General features: G+C 37.5%; 1 protein-coding gene across 3 annotated transcripts in view; it reads right to left on the bottom strand.

The window, feature by feature from the left end:
• Positions 1 to 20,970, bottom strand: part of LOC145686136 (synaptotagmin 1-like) — a 473,180-nt gene extending 452,210 nt beyond the window's left edge. Inside the window, exon 1 of one of the 3 annotated variants that reach the window (XR_014131519.1) lies at positions 20,589 to 20,970. The gene's annotated coding sequence lies outside the window, so the exon portion shown is untranslated. The remainder of the gene's footprint in view (positions 1 to 20,588) is intronic. The other 2 variants (XM_081759121.1, XM_081759123.1) reach the window with 2 other exon arrangements.
• Positions 20,971 to 27,082: the final 6,112 nt, after the last annotated feature.

The raw sequence follows: 27,082 nt of genomic DNA, 5'->3' as shown, positions 1-27,082 counted from the left end.
AGGATCCTGCATATCTCCTCTCCTGTACGCAGTATACACAGCCGATATTCCCACATCACCAAACACAACGATCGCCACATTTGCCGACGACACTGCAGTATTCGCCAGTCACTCCAATCTCAGGTACGCAACGCTGTATCTCCAGCGACACATCGACCACCTGGAAACCTGGACACGGAACTGGCGAATCAGGACCAACGCGAGAAAAACAGCTGTGGTGGACTTCACCCGTAACAGGAAGCGAAGAGAAGTAAATCTCACGATGGGAGGGACGGCACTCACAGTGACAGATACGGCGAAATATCTGGGAATCCACTTGGATAGACGCCTAACATTTGCCACTCACCTGCAGAACACCACCAAGAAGGCACTACAGCGCTTCATGGCTCTACTTCCAATGCTACTCGCAGCGTCCCTGTCTCAAAACATCAAGCGGCACATCTACAAGATGTCCATTAGACCGATACTACTATACGGGCACAATGCCTGGCAGCATACGTATAGAACACATCTACGTCCACTGCAGGTGTTGCAAAACAAGGTGATTAGGACCATAACCGGCCACTCCAGGGACACGCGAGTAGCACAACTGCACGAAGACCTGGACCTCTCGTTGCTTGAGGAAGTTAGACGCCATCAATCCACCAAATTCTGGAGAAAGAAAGAACTCTCAACCAACCCCACAATAAGAGCAATAGGAAATGCAAACCCACGAAGAAGACTTTACCGAATGCCACGACCCCCGTGATAGAATCGTAAACCAACAAACCAGCCACAGGGAAAAACACAGGAGGGCGCGACAGTAGCGACTCCACCACCACATATACGTCAGAAAACAAAGCCAAGGAAGACACAAAAGAAATGGAAGGCAGGGGCAATAGCCCGACACTTCAACAAATCAACACCCGCGAAGACAAGACTGAGACTGAGACTGAGGTAGCTAGCCCTTCGCAAAAAAAAGGGGGGGTATCCGTAGCTGGCGGAGGAAAATAAGCGAGTCCTTGGATTTCTATCCGCATTGGTTCAATCGTAATCGCGATCTTCTCATATACGGTTGGATTACTTACCTCTTTCAGGGTAAGGAAACAACCGTCAAATTGATTATAAGCCTCCACGGAGGTAAACAGACGTGATTGATCCTAAATTGACGACCTTGCAATTTCTTAGGCTTTTCGAGTTATTTGATTCTCTCCTCTTCGGAGGCAGAGCTTCTGAAAATCAGTTGACGACCTCGGCATCTCTACCGGCTAACGAATCCTTCCAATCATGGCAACGGGACTCCATCCAGAGTTACCTGCTCAAGTTCTTGATCCACCCGCTAGTGAAAAACGCAAAGCTCGCAGAAGAAATTCTACTACATTAATTCTTTATGCAATACCGGATCGTGTTCGATACGCTCGCGTTCTCGATCACCACTTGTGTCCGATAATTTTGTGCAACCAGGTACACCTCCATCAAAACGCCATCACACCAATCAAGACGCCAAAGACATCACTATCGATAACGATCAGGACTTCCCAACACTTGAGTAGACTCTGAAACCAAAGTGGTATCCCTTCAAACTAACAAACTACAATACTAAATTCGAAAATCCAAAACTTCTACTCCAGCAGATCACTAAATACCTTCGAAGGGAAGCTGTATCGGAAATTATCAAAACCCGGAATGACATTATTATTCGATCCACTGATCCTCGATTTGCAACTATCATTCGAAATAAATTCTCTTACGAGATTTTTGGTAAGCAAGCCAAACTTGAAACGCTCCAACCACCAACCGCTAAACAACCTCCGCCGCCTAGGAAAGCACCCTTCTTGTCTGTCGTTATCCGTGGCGTCGACCCTATCATCCAAGATGGCGAATTAGAGGAAGAACTAAAGCTAGAGGGCATTGACATCCATAAATGCATGCGTATTCGCAATAACCAAGGCCCGACCTACATGGTGAGAGTGCTAACCAATTCGCAAGATGCAATTGACACTCTACTTTCCAATGGCGCATACATCTTTAAGAAACGCCACCGTGTAGAACCTTCTCGAACTGCACAACCCTTACCGATTCGGTGTGAGAGGTGTCAAAAATATAACGACCATACTACAGCTAATTGTAAGAGCGCCTCGAAATGTGGTTATTGCTCCGGCCCCATGCTACTAATCAATGTACGAATTTGAAAACGCCACCTGTTTGTTCTGCCTGTCCCGAGAGTCATCCTACCTACAGTTTTAAATGTAAATCACGACCAGCACCTGACACCACAAAACCAAGGCTAGTCGTTCCAGTTCGGCTTCATACAACACAGCAAATTCAAATGCATCCTACACAAACGGAACAAACTGTAACTGTGGCTCAGCTACTCTCTTTCATAACCATCGCTTTTCAAAATATACATCCGTTCGATAGACCACATGTTCTTCAACAAATCCAATATGCTGCCCAAAATGTTTTTCATATTAACCTAACTGCTACTTATTCAGGACAATCTATTTCCATGCTGCACCACTCGAAACAGCAGTCTAAGCATAACGTGATTATGGAACTTGTACATATATTTCTTAATATCCGATCGCTACTAACGCACAAACTTTTATTTGAGCATCTTCTTCTTGAAGAAAAAGCTAACGCATTTCTATTGAATGAAACCTATCTTACATCCAAGCAAAGCTGTAAAATACCACATTATCAACTTCTACGTCATGAAAACACTGTTCCAGCACAACGTGCAAATGGCGGCGTCGCTATTGGCTATCCTGTTTCTCTTGCCATCCGACAACATTTCGTTTCATTTCATCTTCCGGAATATCTTATAGTTACGACCTATTTTCGCCAACTGTATGTCACTCTTGCAACCATCTATATACGCCCAGGTCACCATATTCCCTTTAACTTCTTCCAACACATCTCCAATAGCTTTCGTAATTATATCATTATGGCAGATATTAACATCCACAGTAGAACTGCGAGAGAGAAACAACGGTTCATTAACTTCATTGAAACAAACACGACAGGCATCATTCAACAACTTCCATCGCATACACGACCCATCTCACAAACTACCCCAGATATTGTGATTACCTCTGCCTCCCTTCATAATCGCTGTAATGTTACAGTTCTGGGGAATCTGGGAAGTGATCATTTACCAATTAAGTTAACAATCACGTGCCCGAAATCTGCTCAAATCCGATCCAATTCTACTGCTCGACGCATTCTTCGTTTCGATAAAGCGAACTGGGTCGCCTATAGAAATGACGTAACTACTGCGTTGGCAGAAACTCCTAGTCCTGAAACCGAAGAGGCACTGTACGATACACTAAATGCTATCAACACGGTAATTAAAAACGCCGGGGAGAAACACATCCATACTACCAAGGCTAACTTTCCATGCCGTCCTCCGTTACCTCCGCAATACTTACCTCTCATTCGACGTTCGAGAGATCTTTATAAAGAAGATATACATACCAGAAACGAAGTAGCTCTTCGGCATCATCGGCAGATGCATCACACAGTCTCTAATTACCTTAAAGCATATAAACTCCGAAACTGGGTAAAAGCCTGTAACTCACTTGCTGAAACAGCTCATCCTACACAATACTGGAAGCGGTTCCATCAGCTTACCGGGAAAACCACCCGTACTTCATACCCGTTAATAGATAACGACACTCCACTACAAAATGACAAGGATAAAGCCGATGCATTTGCAGCGTACCTCCAGGGAATCTTCACTCCGCTTCCGCCTGCTTTTTCTCAGCGTCACCATCCGGTTGAGAGACTTAATTTCGACACCTTCCGTCTCCAACCTGACATCCATCATACTATCTCTCACAATACTAAACTTACTAAACCGATTACAGTAACTGATATCACTCGCACTGTCCAGAACAAGAAAAATACAGCACCTGGTTTTGATGAGATTACTTATCGACATATTAAAGAAGCGCCCTATCAGTTGTTTTACCTTCTTGCTATCCTTTATACGTTCATCCTTCGTACAGGATTTATTCCTTGTGGGTGGAACACCTCAAAAACTCTCATGTTCCTCAAACCGCACAAATCACCAAATACTCTTATAGACCTATTCAACTTACTTCCGTGTATTGCAAAATTCTTGAAAGAATTATTGTCCGACGCCTCCATTCTTATCTATCAGAACGTAACATCATCCCTTTACATCAGGCTGGCTTCCGCCCCGGTTTTAGTATCAATGATTAGTTACTCCGTCTGTCAAATATTATTACCAATCAGTTTAATACAAAATTTTCATCTTGTCTAGTGCTCTTCGACCTGGAAAAGGCATTCGATAAGGCATGGCATGAAGCTCTCATATATAAACTTATCCGTCTGACACTTCCCATATCATACATCAGGTTTATATATAATTTTCTTCACAACCGTATTGCATATGTCGCTCTTAATGACACTCTCTCACACCCCATATTTATTTTCTCTGGAGTACCACAAGGGTCTGCCTTATCACCTTTGCTTTATCTTCTATATGTAGCAGATATGCCACCGTTTCCACCTAACACACACATTTTTCAATATGCAGATGATACTGCATTTCTTACATTGGGCCGAACAATCCATCGCATCAGTACTGAAATTAATACAGCAATTCAAAACTTTCTCACCTGGTGTACGAAATGGCGTTTGAAACAACCCAGATAAAACCCAAGCTATAGTTTTTCTCCCGCCAAAACGCAGATCTCGTGTACATCGAAATCCTTTGCTACTTAACATGCAAGTACATAACACGCGGGTTCATCCAACTAAACATGTCACATATCTGGGAATTATTTTTGATCAACACCTCACTTGGCGCCCTCACCTTCAGAATGTAATACAGAAAGCATATAATAGGTTTAATCTTCTCAAACGTCTCACAGGTACTACATGGGGACTACGAGCTAATACTGTTCTTAATACTTACAAAGTATTCCTACGACCAGTCCTGACATATGGCTTCACAGCATGGATATCCGCCCTCCAACCCCATTATGAAAAACTGAAAATACTTGAACGCCATGCCATACGACTAGCCTATAGAATAAAGCTCCCGAGTCCTACTCAAGAGCTTTATGAAGTCCTGCCTTTTCCACACCTTCTATTTCATATTGAAGCTTTACGATCGAAGTATATTACTAGCAGATTTGAGTCCCGACATCCATTACTCCTCGCTACCATGCAAGCAGACATTTCATACAATCCACCTCGCAAGCTATTGGAAACGCCTTTATCACTTCTGTTTGCACTTTACCGATATACACTCCCTCCTGATCACCCGGATTTGGACGCAATTACAGCATTTTCAACATTCATAGTTCCTCCATACATAGCACCATCATTTACTGCACAGTAAGAACCTCATGTCTTAACAGGAAACCCATTTGTCTTCATTACGTCCAGAGTCGCTTCTGGACAGAAGATAGATCACACTTGTTACACTAACCATTACCTGTGTGTTTTGTTGTTACAATGCACTTCATAATTCTCATTTTCATTCTTCCTTCTCTTTTCTCTTGTTTCAGATAAAGGATACAAATGAACCAGTCAACCAATAATATACAGCCTAAATCCCTTTTAATGAAATCAAAATAGAAACTTCTGCTCCCGCTCTACGAACATCCCTTAGCCCATCGAAAATTATAGATCTCCAATAATACGTTTAAATCTATTACCGCACAGAAGGCGCAACCTTCTACCGGTTGCTGGCTGATCGCCAGCATTGGGACAAAACAAATTGAAGGTCAAGATCAACAACTTTCGGCTTCGTGGCCTGAAAGCGCAATTTATTCGTGCATCATCAATAAATGCAACATACTTTATGTTGTAACTTTGCGACCAACTGGTGTTATCAATACAGAATTACAAACCACACACACATACATACACAAAGTATTGGGGACGAAATGTCTCGAAAGGATGCATCACAAAGTCATTTTTGGGAGTTTGATTTCCTCATACTGCGTTCTGGATTGTTATAACTAGAGCAACCCACATTATTCTTTATTTTTTGGTTAATTATGCTTTATATTTTTCCAAATTATGCTTTATTAATAATTTCAATCATTGTTTAACATAAATTGTGTATAATGTATAATACTTACTATACATTAAATATTCTAAATATCTTGATCGATTTATTAATATTTTATGCTCCCGGTTTCTTTCATATTTAATGAAATTTCTACTTGATGCACTTTTAAAGAGATATGCTTTACTCGAGTCAGTTTTTTTTTATCACTTGTCTGCAGGGGCAAAAGTGAGGGGGAATGCGAGGAGACGCCGCCCCCACCTCGAAAAAATATGTAATGCTCCCCCAGTTCCTAAAAAATTACAATGGGCAAAGATAGGCAAGGGGACGGCGTGACGTCATGCCGCTACCTACCGTCCCCTACCTTTTCAGATACAATTTTACCCCTGCTTGTGTGCCCCTTAGAGGTGCATATATGCAGAAAGGGAAAGTAAAAGATGCCACCAAAAGTGCTCAAGTTCACGAGGTACACATGTGGAGTTCTTGTGCACTTTTTGTACATTTCGAATCATCATACATAACTGCGCAGTTACACTTACACGGAATGTACTTGAACCTGAACCCACAAAGTGGGGGTGATGTATATATTTCCTGAATTGGGGAGGTCTCAAGCATTTCGCTTGAGGGCAGCACGTTACTCATTTTTATTAACACCTTTAAGCGTGTCTTAAAGTCCGTTGCAATTCCGAAAAATCTGAAACGGTGAGACAGATATGAAAACAGAAAAATGTCTTTAATCATTTCAAAAGTATAACGTATCAAAGTAAAATAAATTGTCCCGGAGTCCCCCGCAGGGTCCCAGATGGGGTCCAGCTCAAAATTTTTAAATGGAAAGGGGGTCAACTTGCATATCGTATGAAAGTTGGTGTTAAATAAAAGAAGATAAATAAAGTCGCGACTCTCTACGATAAGCCTGTGCAAAATAGCAGTGGATCAAAATATCAACACAATCTTTATTGCGAAGTCTATGGCCACTCGTATGTATCTGAAACGATGGAATAGGTTTAGAAAAAGTACGGATATATCATTATTTCAAAAGTATAATGATTCAAAGTAAAAAAAAATGTTCCAGGGTCCATCGCAGGGTCCCAGACGGGGTCCAACTCAAAATGTTGAAATGGAAAGGGGTTCAAATTGAGTATCGTATGAAAGCTTATGTTAAGCGAAAGAAGAGAAAACCAGTCTCAACTCTTGATGAAAAAGTTTAAATATATTTTATTATTAAAAAAATAATATCAATTTGAGGTTCTATTGGACTCCCATACGAGTACTGGTGTCGTAAAAAAGAGCGCGAGTACTTATGGGTTAAATTGTATCAAGATGTTCAAGAATATTAGTTAGGCTTCGTGATATTTTAGAGTAAAATATGATTAGCAAATGTATCATCTCCGTAACAAATACTTTAATCTGTCACCTTTACACGAAGAACTTGGAGCGTTGTCTTTTCGTAAGAAACTTCCAAGGTGGAGGGCTGTATTCGAGTCTTGTCGTGTGAATTAATTCTTCTCATACAATTTTCTTATTTAGGTAATTAGTATTTTACTTTTATTATTATTATTATTATTATTATTATTATTATTATTATTATTATAGTAGTAGTAGTAGTAGTAGTAGTAGTAGTGGTGGTGGTGGTGGTGCTCATTCGAAACTCTTTTACAGTGTATTTTCACATGTTGTGCACCACGTTATTATGAGCTCCAGATTGGAAACAACTAGTGTATACAGTTCTTGATTTGATCCCAGATCAAGTGACTTTTTGGTGGACAACAGCGTGTCCCTTGACTTTATCAGAGTTGCTCCGCCGTTTCCTCTTGCATTCTCATTCTACAAATCATTGCATATTCATTCACTTCCATCAAGCAACAGTTTCGTTTAGCCTACATTGCATAAGCATTGTATAAAACTAAAAGATTTGATTTTTCATTATGACTGGTGTGTATAGTAGTAACAGAACAATGCAATATACTTATATGCAATATAGAATTGTGTTTCAAAAGAAATTGTCACAATATAAAACTAAATATCATGACAGCTTTATTTATTTCAAATATAAAAGTTACTGGACATTTCTGTCTAAAAATCAATAAATCCATTTATCGGAAAATGAATATTAGATACATAACCATAAAAATAAAACTTAATGTTTGCATTTTTTTTTAAAGGTAGTTTATTGGAATAGTAAGATGTTTGTGATTGCAATTGCAGTGATATAAGGGAAATCCATTAAAAAAAAAAAAAAAAAAAAAACTTCTTTTCCACCACGCACACAATATCAATAAAAACTCTCAATGTTGGAGATCTTTAATGCTTACTTTCTAATATGCTGAACAATAATATAACATTGAGATAGAGAGATTAAAGTTAAATAAAATATTAATGTTCTAAGAGGGCAATAAATTCTTTTATTAGATATTATTTAGTATTATATATATATATATTTAAAAAAAAGAAACACTAAATTTTGCATTAAAAGATTAAATAATTAAAAGTCACTTGGGTAAGTAAGTTCCAGTTATTTAATTAATTGACCAGAAAGGTTATTACCATTTCATTTGTAATAAAAGGAAAAGTTAATGTACTCTGCACATTGTCAAATGCTTGAAATTAATCATGAATTTCAGAACTGAAATGACAAGACTTATAAAATCAGATAATACATTTCGATATTGATTAACAGAATTTAGTTTATATTTTCTTTACACAAAGGAAGAAATCCACACAGATTAGGCGTTCAAGTAAAAAGAAATATATAATTTCTTTACTGCACGTGCAAGGAAGTAGATAACAATGTATACTTAAATATACTTACATAAATAAATAAATTATACGTAAATAAATAAATAATAACGAAACCCACTTACTAAATAGTGAAACAGACCAGGCGCAAGACCTATGTAAAGGATTCGGCCGCATAGGGCGCTGATATTAAGAAGCGATATAGCCAAGTCAGCGGTCTCCATTCACAACTTTATACGTGACAAAATAAGCCATAGGTAGCCTTAACCTTTGCACAGTTTAGGGCAGTGCTATTCAACCGGGGGTACGCGAAGATGTTTCTGGGCCTACGTAATCCTAAAATAAGCATATTTCCAATATTTATTGAATGATAGTACGTAGCTGGAGAAAATACATGTTGTAAGTTCTAAAGTTACTTTTTGTTTTTGAGTTTTTAACATTGTCCTCAGTGTGCGAATTATCAGGGAGGATGAGGGGAAAATACCTCTCAGTAGAACTGGATGTCTCAAATAAGTTTTGAAATTTCTCATGTTAATTTTTTCGGATGTGCACTTTATCCCTCTGTAAATAGTCTTTTGATTGACACACTGATTGTCCTTTTGTTGGGTCTCTACTTGTCACCTTTTTTTAATCAACAGAACATGTGTATTAAGTTTAATAAGTTCATTTAGATTTAATTTATTTTAAACAGCTTCAGGGGTATACAATTGGATGGCGAACTGTGTTTAGGGATACGCGAGAAAAAAAAGGTTGAGTAACACTGCTCTAGAGCAAGCAAGCTCAGCGGGGCACTTCACTGGTTACATAACACAATATCAAAAGTAAAAGAGTCTAAGATATAAAATCACCAAGCAAATAGCGTATAATATTAGTCTCTATTTCAGCAGTGCCTTTGTTTAGAAATCGCCATATTACAGAGAGCTGTTCAACGCAAGTAAATATCTGAATCAAAAATAATAGAATGGTAAGGTTCTTTAAAAACAAATTTTGTTATAATTTTTGCTTTTGCTTGCCATGAGTTTAATAAATTCATTTTGATTATTTTTTTTCTGAACTACTGATCATTAATATCCTTATTTGCCACTTGGTGTAAAGTTACATCAAATATGCTTGACTAAATAAGTAGAAAAAAAAGCCACTAAAATTAGGGTTGAAATCTTTGCTATGACCTCTGAATGCTAAATTATGTGAAGCTAGAAACTGAACAATGGCTAGTAGCCTCTCTAAAATGTACAGCTAACTATGGCTGCCTCAGCTAAGCAGAATCTACTTTATGAAAATTCAGAAAACAATGATCCATGGAAGCAATTTTACCATGGATATTATCCAAGAAACACACGAAGGCTTACATTGTACAAATCTTTTGCTTACTACATAAAGTTGCAATCATTTGTGCATTTCCCTTGAATGTTAACATTTTTTCACTTCGTATCTCACCCTTCCCCGCCAGTTCAATGCTCTAGCTAGCTAGACTTTAAAGGTTCATCGTGCCACTCATTCCGATTTTATCGGGATAGTCCTGATTTTGGAGAAAATGTCCCCCGCATCCCGACATGGCTCTGTCAAGACTTTAAAACGTATCAACTTTCATAATTATTGATAAAATTGACAACTATTGTTATTATAGTTGAAACTTAGTTTCCATATTATTATACAGAGCCTTCAAAATAAGAGGAAACCTCACACCATTGACAGGCAGGTAGCAATGTGTAGCAAAGTTTAATATTTGTAATCGGTAAATATCTACTTTTCGGGTAACAACAAATAACCAGAAATATACATCTGAATGTGAGCAATAGCAGTAGTAGAAGTAGACCTGGGAGTGGCAGTAACTAAAGCGATAATGACATAGCCTATAAGAAACTCCTCAAAACACGAGGGATACTCAGTCCAAAAAGTATAAAAGCTTTTTCACATCAGACATCCTGAGTGAGGGTTTCCTCATTCACACCAGGAATGGTACCTAACATATAGGTCCCAGGCCGCTTTCTTTCTTCTCTTTCCCCGGATAGTGTGATCGCCGAGGGACATTATCCCTCATACGTGACGGGCTAAATGGCCATAGATGCCGAAAGTCCAGAAATCTAATTTCTAAATCCTAAATCCTCAACAGGTGATAGTGTTAATACGCTGTGTATGCTCACGTATAATTCTGTAGCGCGTAGGCCGATTTATATACACGATGGATCTTGTAACTTTGAAACTAATAGATACAAGACGCTGTATTCGTACTATGCAAATATCTGCAGGGGAGAATTGTTTGACACATTGCAATACAATCAGATTAACAGTGTTGCAAACCCAACGTAAAGTTGCATTTTTCAAGTGGTACTACGTCAGGTTATTACATAATTCTGATCTACATATTAAATGAAAACTAACAATAGCATACTTGTGATGTAGTATTGCGAACTATTGTGCTGCCAAAATGTCTTGAGCCGTGGCAAAAATGCGAACTAAAGATCATACCCTTACATCCACGCGTTGAGCCAATAAGGGTTCAGCTGTTGCTAAGCGAGAGAAAGCGAGTGGAATTCCTTCAGCCGATAGCAGCGCTTGCAACGGAAGACTAGGGATCAAGTCAATGTGGCATATCTTTAGGAAGGCTACATTATCACATACATCGAAAAACGACCAAATTTTGGAGGCTTTTACAACAGTAATAACGCAAAGTGAGACATACAGAGCAATGCATATCCAGAAGTTCCTTACTATCGAATACTACGGTCATCATATGACGTATTTCGAACAAGAATAAAGTAAGTTACTACAAGGAATTGACAATTTGAATTTTTTCAAAGGACTTTATTTCGAACAAATGTTTAGATAAGTATTATATCCAATAGTGGGGCAGATAACAAAAGAATCGTTCAAATGGTGATACAAGCATCAAAATTGGCATGGCAATTCTCGAAAGATCCCTTATCGAATCTGCCAAATTGATCACTTGAAATTCCAAGATGGCAGTTATTTTTCAATATGGCTGCCAAACTGGTTTGTTTAAGTTGATTTTCCTTTAAAAATATAAAGTTATTGGCCGATTCAAATGATCTTGGTACTGATTTATATCTTTTTAAGCATGAGAAGTTAATTTTTTCTCTGTTTTGATTTACTAATGAATGTGTTTCTTACATTAGAGCGCTTATTTTCTTATTTTTCTTTCTTTTTCAAGATTGAATAAGTGTTGATGCACCTTTTCTTAATTGATTATCAGGGACCACAGATCACACTGGTAACATTACTGGCGAGCAATTCAGAATCACTGTATCAGATTAGTAAATGATAGTTATATTGCATGAGTAAGTGTCCCAAGTGTTGCTTTAACTAGTTCCCATATCAGCCGTGAAGGTAGCAAAAAGTTAAAGTATAAAATTCAAAACGGAGATTGATACAGGATCTACCAGCAAATCGTGGCACACTGACTGGGATAAGTATTGTCTTTGTCAAAAGGATGCTGAGGAGCATCTGAAATCTCCACATGAAAACCTTAATAAAAAATGCGATGATGGTTACAAGAACTTGGCAAGAAATATTCCGCAGTTTCATTCAATTAATTACATGCCAATCAAGTTTGGTCCTGCAAGACTCGATAAAGGTGATGGAATAGACGCAACTCTGAGGAGAAATAAGGCTCAGTATTATGAAAGTTGCAGGCTGCTATATGAAGAGATCAAGATCAATCTTTTCTGTTCCTACAGAGATAAGCCCAGCTAGCAAGATTCCTCGATAGATTAGAATTCCCAAAGCAACAGAAAGTTTTCTGTGCGAAAAAAACAAAGCTCAGAAGATGATTTAAGGTGTGCCATAACAATGAAACTAAATCAGAGACTCAATGAGTGTGCTAAGACACTTAATGACGGGAAACTGCTCGCAAAGTTAAGTGCAGGAGACGTTGTGGTGCGAGAATTGAAATACCGGCCTCATTGAATGGCACAGCTTTACAACCGAAAACGAGCACATCGTAAGGCTCAACAGTAAGACGAACTGCAAGATAATTATCGGGATAAAGAATTATTCCCTACAGCTTTTTCTGAACTGGTCACTTATATTACAGAAACGAAAGCAGGTAGTGCAGAGCCTCCCATTTTTAAACTTGCAGACACGACATCTCTTCACAGCCAGAGGCTGGAGCAACTGGGAGTTAAATCACCTGAAGTTCATGCAACTCGTCTGAAAGACAAGTTACTTTCCCATATTCCTCAGCTGCAAGCCCATTATCAAGGGAGAGATATGTTGCTGGTTTTTGAAAAGGATGTTGGCAAAATCCTAGAACAGGCAAGTAAGTACAGCGATGAAGTCCATCTGGCAAAGGCTTCAACATAAGTCACATTTCACTGGATCGTTTGAAGTCGAATGCATTGAGCAGAGCACTCCACCCTCATTACTTCAATTTGTAATCATGATCGAGCATGGTGCGGACATTAAATCACAGCTTGAATACGGAGCCTCGAAATCTGACTTTGCTTTGTCTCTGCTCTTACAGTACAACTGTATTGCTAATCCAAAAGTGGGAACACACGCACAAACACTCTAATGACCGTGAGATCTTTTTCTGTCTATGTCGATATGTCAGTGTTTGCCAAGACGAAAAAGAGGCACCTTATCGATATGATGCATGAAAATGGTGTGAGCATCTCATACGACAGAGTCTTGGAAATATCTGCCCAACTAGGTGAAGCAGTAGTAGCTCAGTACGTGGACGACGAAGTATTATGTCCACCAGTCTTAAGAAAACAATTCTCTACGACTGCAGCAATAGATAATACTGACCATAACCCAACTGCCAAAATGTCCTTTCTTGGTACCCGTGTGTCAACTTTCAATCCAAACGAAGACTACTCTGGGGAAAAGCGAGAGAAAGCAACACAGAACACAGTGAAAGTCATTAAAAAAGTCCAACTTCCCGAAGCATTCACAAATATTCGCCCAGCACACAACATTGCAAAGAATCCTGATTGTCCAAAAACAACAGTCCCATCATTTCCAGCTTCTGAATCAAGTAAGTCACACATGAAAGAAAAACACGCATGGCTGGAAGAGATATCGAATATAAAAAATGAGGATAATGAAGCTCCCATCATTTGGACTGCACACCACGCAGCGCAGAAAAGAAGCCAGTCATTTGAAGTAAGCATTACTTCATTGATGGCATTAATTCGAGATCAGGCGCACTCTGTAGCAACCATAAAATATGTCATGGAGAAGGTTCGAGATACATTGAGTTCTCTAAATCCAGACCAGATTCCAGTCGTAGCTGCTGATCAACTGCTGTGTGCTCTGGCAAAGAAATTGCTGCGATGAAGTCTGTTGGAACGCTACTAAATGGCAGTTGTTGGACCACAACTTAGAATGTGTTCCAAAAAAAAAAATAAAATAAAATAAAATAAAATAAAAATAAAAAAATAAAATAAAAAGAATTGCAATGGAAGATGCAAGTGCTTCAGCGCAAGATTTCCTTGTACAGTACAATACTCTGTAGTTATGTATGTGACCACCATTAATTTCCCTTATATACAAAAACTCAGAGAGAGCATACTGTTCTTATATATTCCTTACCGCTGGCGCAAATTCCAGGGGGATAAGGGGAACATGTCCCCTCCAATCTTCAAACTGGAGGGACTGTCTTCCTCAATAATCTGATTTGAAATCTATTTTTGGGAGAAAATGTGATTATTTGTGTCCGATTGCCACAAAGGAAAGTGAGATGAAATTGATGTCTTCCCAATATAAGCCACAAAACTGCCTCCCTCTCAATGTTGAAGATAACTCTGCTCCCCTGGTCCTGTACAGCATCGTTTTTCAACTTCATAAATATTTTGAACGTCGCTTAAAAAAATTATGGGAACGGTCTTACTAGTATCCCCCATGTTGAAGACAGATTTACGCTACTGCTCCTTATGTGAATGTTATTTGGCCCAATTACATATGGACTAATTGTAGATTATTTGTTTCATGTAAAATTACATGTTTAATGTAACATTTGTAAGACTTCTACTTATTATTGTAAGAATGTAAATATAGTGGTTTTCAAAGCTAAACCAAGTTTTCTTATCACCAGTAAAACTGTCATATGGTTGTTAGCGGCCACGTGCGGTTTTTCAACCAGTTGGATGTTGCCGGTATTACAAAAGCTTAGCCGCTCTCCCTGTCGCCAGGGTAAACAATGAAGTCTCGAACCAATAAGCAGATACACAAAACCAGCATAACCATTTAAAATAGGGATAAAATACGTACACGTCATTCAACAAGTAATTTTCTCTCCTATTAATATAATAATAATAATAATAATAATAATAATATGATACTTTTTACGTCCGAGCCGTTTCGGGCTACTGTGCATTTTCGGTACCGGTAATGCTCGGAAAATAGAATAGATCCTGGACCGCACGTTGGACCGATATTGTATTTTTACCCGTATTAATCGGGTTTGCCGGATTGAACCGTATGAATAGGGATGACCTGATAATCCCGTGTGTCATTATTGTAAATGATGTGTTGTTTCACTTTATTATCATAACACAAATTGTTCTAATTATCATGTAGGAACTCATAACGAGTCTATCGGGTCAAACGGTCTAAACAGGCGAAACACGGCTCAAACGAGTTTATCAGTTCTAAGGATCGAGTAAACCAAACGCAATGGGTATCGAGCGGGTACAGCTTACCCGAAAAGTTTAAGCACTAATTATAGGTTAAAGTCAATATTTAAGAGCTCTAATTGTTTGCATTCACATATTTTTTTTTTTGACCGACCAACGAACTTGCGGATAAATAAATATAAATGCTCAAATCTAAATTATTGCATTATATTATTGCAATGAGCATCAACGTGATTTACTATTAGGAGTTAGCGTGATGCACTAATGTTAGTCTTTTATAAATATTATTATTATTATTATTATCTGTTTATGCACTTCATGCAACTTAGAATCAATCTCACATAAAGCACTATATCAGACCTGATTGAACATTATTTTGAAAATTCTCACATAAATAGATAAAATAAACAATTGGAACTTAACACTTCAAGAGTTCAAAATATGTCCTCGTTTTAGTTTTCCTCAGTTTCTGAGGACGATTGATCTATCTCGATGACAACATGATCTTTGTCTCCATCAAAAATATTTTGCAAGACACGATAACTTTGTTCAATGTCCTGGGAAAACAACATTATTATTATTATTATTATTATTATTATTATTATTATTATTATTATTATTATTATTATTATTATAATAATAATAATAATATTCGACAGACCATCTGTCTATAATGACAATTTAAAACTTTTTTCTTTAAAAAATGATTAAAAACCATTCTATTAAGTACCTAAATCCTCACATGTATTAATGTATGCAGGTTAATATCTGAGTAATAAAGCTATCATTATTAATTTCCTGTGTATAGTATCCTGATTTGTAGTTTGTCCAGTTTTTATACACGTGAAGAATCAGATTAGAAAGAAACTGATCAATTATATATTGACCTGTATAACTATATCTTAAAGTTAGAAATAATATACTTACAAGCAGAGCAGATAAACAGACAGAATCTTTATTAAGCCTATTACTAATATTACATATTATTATTAGCAATAATAATAATGATAACTAAATTCCTGGCGCAACAGCCTTTAGAAGGCCTGGACTTATGGCACTCATTTCTGTGGGGTAATGTGTTTAGAAATCTGCACGGACTCGGGCTACTATGATAACCGTAATGGGGTTAGCCATACTGAGAGCTTTATACAGTTCTACCTGAGTTGGTGCGGCAACGCCGAAATCTAGTTACAATGAAGGGTTTATGGTAGGGACAAGTAAACCCTTAGATCTTGACCTTCGAGGAAAAAATTGGTTATGTTTTGTCGCGATGTATAGTACACTTTTTACTAAATTTGTGTATATTTGGCTACTTTACCAACATGGAACTGAAGAATTGAATAAAAGCAATATAAATTGGCTGAATATTTTCATTAGTATAGAAATCGGCATTAAGATGGCAGAAATCGAGCATTAGTTCACATTTTATGACACAAATTGACTCTTTCAGGTCAATTTGGCGGCCATCTTGAAAATGGTCGCCATCTTTAATTTTTAGGTGGCCAATCTGACAGATGTGACCAATAACCTTAAGAGAATTAGCACACCAAATTTGGTGCTCATATTACCATTTGCACGATTCTCCTAAAAGTTGCTTTTTATCTGCTCCACTACAAGTACGTAGACGGTTTCGAATAGACATAGGCCTAAAGAACATAATACCGTTGGCAGCAGTTTGAGAAAAATTGTAAAAGCTGCCATATTGCTTAAAATGGTATATTTCTGGGAATTCCTGAAAACCGTTGTTGCCTTCATGTGCTTCTGTAACATCAACAAAAATTTTTGCCAGGGGGAATTACTACAAGTTGTTGCAATTACATAATTTTGAAACAGTGTTGCCAATTTAATATTGTTTGTTGTTACTCCAGAACGGTTTGATATATCAAACTGCTTTAAACGGCATTATAATCTTAACATCGATTGAAACACACCTTGGCGATTGGATTTCAAATAAAGGCTTTTGGAAAAAGTTAAACTTTGAATAATTTGTAACTTTGTTTCTATCCATTTGGAATCCATCATTTCGTGATTATAATATTTGACACATAAGGACTAACCCTACCATCTTCTGATATCTGTCTGATATAAATATCCTCCTGACATCTTACCGATAAGTGTTCTACAATGTCCTGATAATAATCAGGTGGCTGATAAACCCTATCAGCTGGTTGTTATCTTGACAGGAAGTTCAATTGCCTGTTAATAGTTATCAGCTACTTGTTAGTTGTCGTGTAGTGAATCATGGACGAAATCGAAGAATTGTTGATACTGTCAGATGACGATGAGGAGATTGTTCAATATATAGCGAGGCCTAGAAGACCAAAAATCATTAGACAACGAATAGATTATTTTGATAAATGGACTGAAGAAGAGTTTTTTTTTAATTCGATTTCGATTGACAAAAGACAGTTGTCGTCAGCTGCACGAGGAAATTGCTGACGTGATAAGAACTCAAACTGATAGGTAAGTTTTAGTTCGAATATATGCCAATTTTAGTATTGCTTCTTAGGTTGTAAGGACGAACAGCAACATTTCTATGTATATGGTACCAATGCATATATAAATGTAGCCTAAAAAGTGTTTATTAAGTTTGTGTTTGTCTTTACGTACTATTTTGTACTAATTTCTTTCCCATGTTTTCAATAGCATAATTTAAACAAGCACACTGAAAACGCACTTGACGTTTCAATTGTTTTCAGTATCAGCAAACAGAAAACCAACCAATTACATGGTTCGTTATAACCTTGCTTCGGGTTAACTATCTGACAGAATATATAACAGGCACAGTACATTGTAGAACGATCCACGGGTTAAAGCAGCTGACAACTTCCTGATATCTAATTCTGATTGATAGTAATCAGAAAGAATATCAGGATATTATAAGACTGGCCCTAAGTATTTCAGATGTGCATTACCCCGCCTGTCTCATTTTTTTCTACTGTAGAGGTTATCAAAAATTGGGTATTTGTGGTACTGTAGCGCAGTGGTGCCCACCCCCCTCATGTCCATGACGCACCCCCCCCCTCAATTGTCTATCCGTAGGTGTTCTTCCATGAAAAAAATCTTTCCGATTAATTTTTACACCCCCTCAAACATATTTATATAGATTTTTAACCCCCCAAATATTTCAATGACGCAGTTTGCGTCATAGCCCCCCCTTGTGGGCACCCCTGCTGTAGCGTAGGGTCTACTTAATATGCAACACTGAACACAAATTAATAACAAATGTAACATTGTAAGATTTCGTTTAACATGTAGATTTGGAAAGTGTAATAGCCTGACGTAGTGCCATTTAAAAAGAAAATATAATTTTATGTTGGGTTAACAACACTTCTAATCGAGTGATATCGCAGAGTATGTCAAACAATGTACCCCTGCCGATATTTGCATGATACAAAATTTCTATGTTTTTCTCTATTACCATAGTTTAAAGTTAAAGGGTGTTTCAAGGTAAATGGCGCATGGTGTATATATGGTCACGCATGTTTGGGAAGGTTCTGGAACACAGGTCCCCCATATAGGTTAGTAGCTAAGTTGGTTCCTTTCTGTAACGAAGTTTAATACTGTATTTAATTCTCACAGTGTTGCCAAGTGAGTGTCAGCAAGTGAAGGCAGGTTTATTACAGTTAACGGGAAGGGGGACCTGTGTTCTAGAACCTTGCCCACATGTTTCGTATTCCCATCCATTTGATACGAAATTAATGTCCTACCTTTAGTTTAGGTATCTAACTCGCGGTAACGAAAAACTAACAAATAAATAAATAAATATACCGTAAGACGGGGTTTCTATGCACCAGACTTAAGGAATTTTAAAGAAAATCGCATATAACTTACAAACGTAATGATTTAGAACATTGTATTTTAAACATGTAATAACTAGATAGTATATAAAGAAAACATTCGTGCAAGTGCATTAGTAAACATTCATTGTTGAAATATAAACTTTGGTGCAAAGTAACCCCATAGGTGAGGATACTTTGCACAACATACAAAACAAGTAGCTATGTTCAACATATGAACATAACGTTTCTATGCAATGTTTTCCCTTCAAAATTTATTCATTTCACTTCCTACACAAAACTGCAAGAAGTCTTACAAATATTGATATTAGAATGGTATTAATACTTAGTATAAATTATCGATATTTGTAAAGAAAATTATGTAGTTTCTGGTACAAGCACAGGAACCACATTCTTATAGTTTAGCATACGCCCTACAAAAACGCCAACTCAGGAACTGAAAAAAATCCCCGTGAACTGATTTACCGGTAATTTGCATATTTATGGACGTATAGGGCTATATCCGGAATTCAATCATACACAGTGGCGTAGGGAAGGGGGGGGCCGGAGGGGCCGGACCCCCCCCCCCAAAGAGGTCCGACAATGTACTTTGGTACTTTGATGTTTGTAATTTTTTATATATTTTTATGTTTATATATTTTTTGTTTGTAATTTTTCTATATGTACCTATAACAGCACTTGGGGCCCCCCCAAACACACATCCTGGCTACGCTACTGTACTACTTATAACGCTCGGACACAAAATTGCTTTTACCGTAGTTTCTTTAGATGTAACTGGACATAAATGTGGACATATGAAATACAAAGTGGATCATGTATTGCTTCTCTGACATACATTACCCACCCCGGCCGCCATCTAGGATTCAACTGTCAGTGTTTCAAATGGGAATAGGTGCAAGTGATACCTACATCAAATTCATGTACTGTACCTTGTAACATAATTGGACTAAAAAAAGCAGCTTCCTAAGTAAGGGTCTACAATTTAATCTTACTATAGCTATACAGTCAATTTAGGTAGGTTAACAGGAAACCAATTTAATTTTCAGTTTAGCGTCCCTTTCAGCAGCGAGGCTATAGGAAACGTCGAGATACAGTTTAACGTGAGATCCGAACCACGTTAGCTACCGCCGAAAATCGAACTCGGGGCTCCCCCACACCAAAAGCGCGTACGCTAACCGCTTAGCCACGAGGGAGATCTAAGAGAAAATCAAATTGTACTGTTTAGCTCTATCTGTGTTGCTAACTACGGAAAGCACGATCTTCATGTGATCATTTCCTTTCCTTTAATTTCTTCTTTTTTCCCTGTCCTTGTTACTATGGTTACTAATCAGAACATAATATTTAGTACTCTGCTTTATTTACCACTATTAACAAGAGCATAAGTCTACTCCTATATGAATAAATGTAAGCAATTATACGACTTACCATTTATGTTTCCTTTGTGTGAAGCATTTTCCACTTAACAACACGCATTACATTTACAGAAAAATCAGTTTACAAATAAGTGCGGACAGTAAAAATAGACTATAACCTTCAAATTACACCACACAAGAAGAAAAACATACACAATGGGCACTTTTTGTATAATAGCGCACTTAAAATCAAATACGTAATACTGTTAAAAGGATTGCTTGCCGCTAGATGCCAACGTCAACTTGTAAAGAGATGGACACTAACTTAGAACAACAAACAGAAGGAAGCAAACTTGTCACTCCTGCTAACCGCTTTTTTTTATTTAAACATTTCACTTCTTTTTTTTTTTTATCATTCATAAACAACTAGCGCCTCTGTAGGCTGATACACACACTGTGTCGATCCTATCAGCTTGTATTAACTAGAACAACTGCGAATGAATCAATAAAAACCTGTTGCTTTGTCGCCAAGCTAGTAACAGCTGTCTTGCTTAAAAATTCTTTTTACGCTTTTCTAAACATGATAAGGCATAAGTTATACCTTCTCGCATTATACAACTAAAGATCAACGACAAATAGAACACAACTTACATACCTATGTTCTTCTGCTGGACGAAAACTTCGACGTAAGAGTGATTATCTGCTGTAAGAACTTCATTAGTATGTTGTGAAATGAATTAAACCCTATTGATTTGATTTGATTTGATTTCCCTATTTTATTGTTTAAAATAGTAATATCAGTTGTAAACAGCATGAAATATCCAGTAATAAATTCCTTTTGTAATAATTAAACGATTAAACGTTGAAATCAAAACAAATAAGAAAGATAATATATATATAAGATATATATATATATATATATATATATATATATATATATATATATATATATATATATATATATATATATATATATATATATATATATAGCGAGAGAGAGAGAGAGATATAGGGTGAATGTGCCACTAGTCAGCCCCTCACCGGTAGTCAGGCACTTACGCATTTTCGAAACAAAAATAAGAAAACGTTACGTTTTGACCCTTATCAATATGAAGCTTAGGTTTTAGACATTCATCCTCTACACAGCCGATCACATGTCACACCGAAATGTCACCTAGTGTCGCAGCAATAGGTGGACAAAGAAGACGCTATGTTGTAATGCGTGAATCTGCTACGTAAAAAATAACAGACGAGATTTTTTGTTACAAGTGTGTATTTGTTATCTAATGTAAAAATAATAAATATTCTTTCTATTTTTTAATTTGTATATATTAAGGAAATGAAAACAGAAAAAAAATATTTTTGTAGATTTTGAGCATTTCGTTTGTACAGGGGAAGCCGAGTACTGGAATTGAAAAATGAGTGATTTTCTAAAGGTCAGCCCCCGGGGCTGAGTACTGGAATTATCGCATGTGTGTGCAATTTCGTCCATCACATGCCCAGACCAAGTATTCACTTCCCTTCTGTTAATAATATACACCATGACTCACAAATCTTTGTTTTTCCAGTAGTCAGCCCCGGTAGAAATGCAAAGGCCGAGTACTGGTGCGTCGAAAGCCAAAAGTCAGCTCTGTTGGTAATTTTACTGCAATTTTAAATATCATCATCCAAATTTGCTAAAACCGGGTTCCCACTTACCGGTACTCATTTCATGTAGGGATGCATTCGAGTCGAGTCGAGAAGAGTCGAGATTTAAGCCTGTCTCGACTCGTCTCGAGAAAATGTTGTCTCGACTCGAAAATATGTTTCTGTCTCGACTCGTGTCTCGACTCGACAGTCTCTGTCTCGACTCGACTCGAATTCGAGTCGAGACGTCTCGAAATTCGAGTCGAGACGTCTCGAAATTCGAGTCGAGACAAAATGTACGAGTTAAAATATACGCACACATCAGCCAGACCATCATGACTACCTACCTAATTGTCAGTATGTCGACTTTTTGGCATGGATAAAAACGGCGACACGTCTTGGCATACAAGCAATGATCCTTGATAGGTCGCTGGAGAGAGCTGGCACCACATGTGCTCACTCAGGTCACCTAATTCCCGTAAATTCCGGGAAGGGGGGCGATGTGTTCTGACGTCACGTTTAATCACATCCCACAAGGAACATCACTCAAATGTCCGGCTCCAATTTTAATGAAACTTTTTTTGCTGATAGAAGGCATGTATGCATCATTACTTGTGATGACAAATTTTTGCCATGGTGCATGTTTTCTATTTTTTTAATAACTTTTAAGAGTTGTGATGTGGGTATTAGAGATTACTACAGAAGTCCCTTACTACCCTTTGTAAACGGAGCGTTAATGAAGAAAAGTGAAGAAAAACCATGTGGATACATATAAGTCCTGGGGGGAAGTCGTATGGTAGATATGACCTTGATGGCAGCCATCTTGAAATCCGCCATTTTGAATTAAGGTCAAGTTTTCAAAATGGGAATAGGGTAATATGATACATAATTTCGGGCTAGAATTTAATTAGAAAAATAATGGTGAGGTTAGATTTAAGATACACCCATTTGGGGGAAAGTTACAGGCATATTAATTGTTTTCACTTACTGTGTGCGTAAATCCCTTCTTACTTTCGTCTCAAGACCTGTAAATCGATCGCAACGGCAGAGCCCGGTTTTTTCACTAGTGTTTAGAAATGTTTAAACTCACTTGAGGCAATATTTGTGGATTATTGTATTGTATTTTGCCTTTAATTAAATTTGAACCCACTTCATGATCTTGTGTAAAGTATCACTAAAAGAGAATTTCTGTTTTTATGGAGAACGTAAGCATGGCAATTATAAAAGGTGAGTAAGGTGCGTATGTATTTATAAGAAAGTTTATTTTACGAGTCTTTTGTGGTTCCGCCAACCTATTCTTTAGTTGTTTTTTTTTTCAAAATACTCATATCTCATAAATAAAAGAGCTATTATAAAATCTCTTACCACTATTCTTTAATACTTATAAAATTTTATTTATTGTATAAGCACTGGCGAGATATCTCTTATCGCCCACTAAAATTATGGTGGAGCTCCTTCGTGGCTAACGGTTAGCATACTTGCCTTTGGCGTGAGAAACCTGGGCTAGATTCCCGGTGGGAGTTCATGTGGTTCGGATTCCACTTTAATCAGTAGGTCCACGTCTCACATAGCTTCGCTGCTGAACGGGACGTTAAACTCAGAATCAATTCAACTCAAAATTATGATTTTGACTTTATTATGATGTTATTAGTTTAAACGCCCAACTGCCCAGTAATTATAAACATTGACTACATTATAAAATTGTAATTTGTGACGACTAAAATATCAGAAATTAAAGATTATTCTTTGGGTTTTGGAACATTTTGAAAAACGTGAAAAACTGCTACTGCACCGATACAACACACCTTTTGGATTTGTCATAACATGTCTTACATAGCTTTGGTTCGATTCTCAACACGGACTGCAACTACCCGTTAAATTGTGCATCCGAAAGGCACTCTTTGTTAAACCTCGCTTATCACCGCTCATCTTAATAATATATATAACTTCACAGCGAAGCAAATGTTGCATTTCTCTCTTTCATCCTAACACAAAACAAAACTAACCACAGCTGTGACACGAAGGAGCTATTTCGAAAAGAAACAAGCTGTGCTTCATAGAGATGTGTACCAAATGATAGAAGTATAACGTATTGTTTTCTTTCCTGTTTATTGATATCAGTTGGTGTTCTTAATGAGTTTACTCACTAGTTTAGAAAGAGTATATATGGAATTTGGACATATGTTGTACGTATTCTCCTGAGAAATTGATGAGACCAGAAAAGTTATAAGGACAGATAGAATAGGTTTAAGCGCATCTACGTGACTTTATCAAATATTTATTCTCCATAATGGTACCACGCGGAAAACTTGGTATAGGCCTACTTTTATCTTTGCCTCCCTCTGTTAGCTGTTTCGTATCATATATATCGGATGGTTTTGATATTTCTTCTGATCATTAAAACAACAATGGTACCTGTGTGCGTGCAGAAATGCAAAAGCACAAGTTAACTTCCTATTTGTTTTGGAAACAACAAACCCATTTCACGTGTGCGAGAGAAATTGAGCACAGCGAGATCGGGTGTTTACTCACGGTCAGTTCGCAGCAGGAGTCCAGGGTAAAAGATTTGGCTATCTCGAAAACACTCGCAAAACCTCACAAATACAAAAGACTGCGCTTCAAAGAAAGTTTAGACACAGATGTTTCAATTTTCTTTTAGCATCTTTCTTCAGCAAAAGAGTCGGTTCATTGTATTCGAAAAAGGGAAGGGAGAAAGGGTGAATTTATATTTTATGTGGGGGTAACGTTGTAAGTAGTATAAACAATACATACCGCTTCCGACTCTGTACTGAAGCACTTCCTTTAGCGGTATATCACTAGATCTATCCTGACCCTCATCCCCCCTCAAGTTGTAAAGTAGAAAGGGACAGAAGTATTCAACATGACTGCGCACTTGAGTTTCAGTTCACAATACTAAAACCAGTGAGCAAGTAAACAGTCTTTTGTAGGATCGTGTTTTACTTCTTGAATTTATTTTTGAACATTTCTGTGAATTCAACAACAGAACGCAGTAGAAATACGGAATAGTTTTACTCCAACCATTACTTTCGCTCCAACCCAGGGATGCCACATTTATGATTTCGTACTAGATTTAGTGATTTTACTATTGAACTAGTGATCTAGTACGTACTTTGGGTAAATAGGCACATTCTAGTGATTTTTTTGCATTTTTTTCTGATGCAGACAAATGAGAAGGAAATGGTTCTTAAAATAAAAGGAAGAAGTATATTGCAGTTCAAAACAAATGTAGAAACCTTAAATTATTTTTTCTTTTTCCTCTGACTGAATGAAACCCCTGCTGTGTAACGACCTCAGGTAAACAACGGCTATCTTTGGTCCGCTATCTCCTTTTGTTAGCCGACATGAGATGGGTTACTTTTTTTCTGGAAGAAAGTGAAGAAATAATTATCCAGTACATTTACGTTTTGTCAGGCACACAGGCGCAGTCTGTACTTGTTTCTCAACGAATTTTAGCAACATAACATAAATGAAACATATGTACCAGAAAATAGAGGCAGTACAAACGGAAATTTTCATCTGTGACACATTTGATGAGAAATATAGTTAGATGTCACGTGCAAGCACTCTAAACATGTCCTATCCTGTAATTCTATTCGTATGTTTATGTAGGTGAGACTGAGAAATCAAGAAACAATAATAACTGGTTTTCTTCCAGGGGAAAATCTAAATGTGAAGGGGTGTTACACTGGGACTTTAATTGCGTCCTTTGTACAAGATTAACAAGTAATAGCAATTTTTTAATTTATTTTAGTCCTTGGGGAGAGGAAGATGGAAGCGAACCCTCGTAAGGACCTCTGCAAGGAAACATGAATACTATCCGCCACTGTTTGTTACATTACACAAAATAGTTTTATATATATATATTGAGTTTTAGTCAAGGTTTTCATTCTGCAGGAGAGGGGGGATAGTAATACCTGACGAACATTTTCTATTCTCAGAGTGTTGCAATGATAGCATTTCCTCCATTATAACTTGGCCAAGCTAGTTGCATTATATGTAAGGATTAAGTTAGCCTAAAAAGCTTAAATTTCTATGGCTGTTTTACTCTGTACCCATGTTTCTCATTTTCGGTCTACGGGACTCTGTGTCCGGAAATTTTCGATGGCTTCCAAGTCGGAAAATAAGTGTATCAAAGGCATATATATTATATCTATGGTTATATGAGGCATGGGTCTACAGTTTAAAGTGGGATACCGGTAACAACTTCATGAGCTTCCACCGTAAATCGAACCAGAGTCTCCCGCGATCAAGGCGTATGTGTTAACCATACAGCCACGAGGAAATTCACATAAGCACACACACATATATATTGTTGAGTTGATTTTGACTTTACCGTCTCTTTCAGCAGCGAGGATATATGAAATGTAGACCTAATGATTAACGTGGAATCCGAACTACATGAGCTCGCGCCGGGAATTGAACCCGAGTCTTCCACGGCAAAGACGCGTACACTAGCCGCGGAGTTCACACACACACACAGAATCAGAGTCCTCACACACCAAGGGTGAGAGCTGTGCTACTGAGTCACAGTGGCCACGGGGCTAGGTCGAGTCCACTTTACGTTCATAGTTTCTTAGTACATAAATGTTACGATTATGAAATAGATTTTCCTTAATGAGCTGCATAAAAACAAAAGATTTCGAAATGCATTAAACAATTAGCTCGATTTGAGTGTGAACTTAGTTATATCAGAGTGTAAATACGGATACGCACCAAAGCTCGAAAACTTAATACACTATTTCTCCTATATAGTCAGCATGTATCAAGCAATCGTTCAGCTTTCATTTGAGAGGATGGAAATCGAAGGCCCCTGAACAACTATGTTACTAATGTGCGGAATGTATTTATCTTACAGTGAACTGCTTTGATGCCAAGTGGCCTAACTCCAAAATTGAAATTTTCTAGGAGTGAAAGTTGAAG

This window comes from Thermobia domestica, chromosome 5 (genome assembly GCF_964235325.1).
Source record: "Thermobia domestica chromosome 5, izTheDome1.hap1.1, whole genome shotgun sequence".
NCBI classification, from domain to species: Eukaryota; Metazoa; Arthropoda; class Insecta; order Zygentoma; family Lepismatidae; genus Thermobia; species Thermobia domestica.
This window is presented reverse-complemented; position numbering and strand designations above follow the sequence as displayed.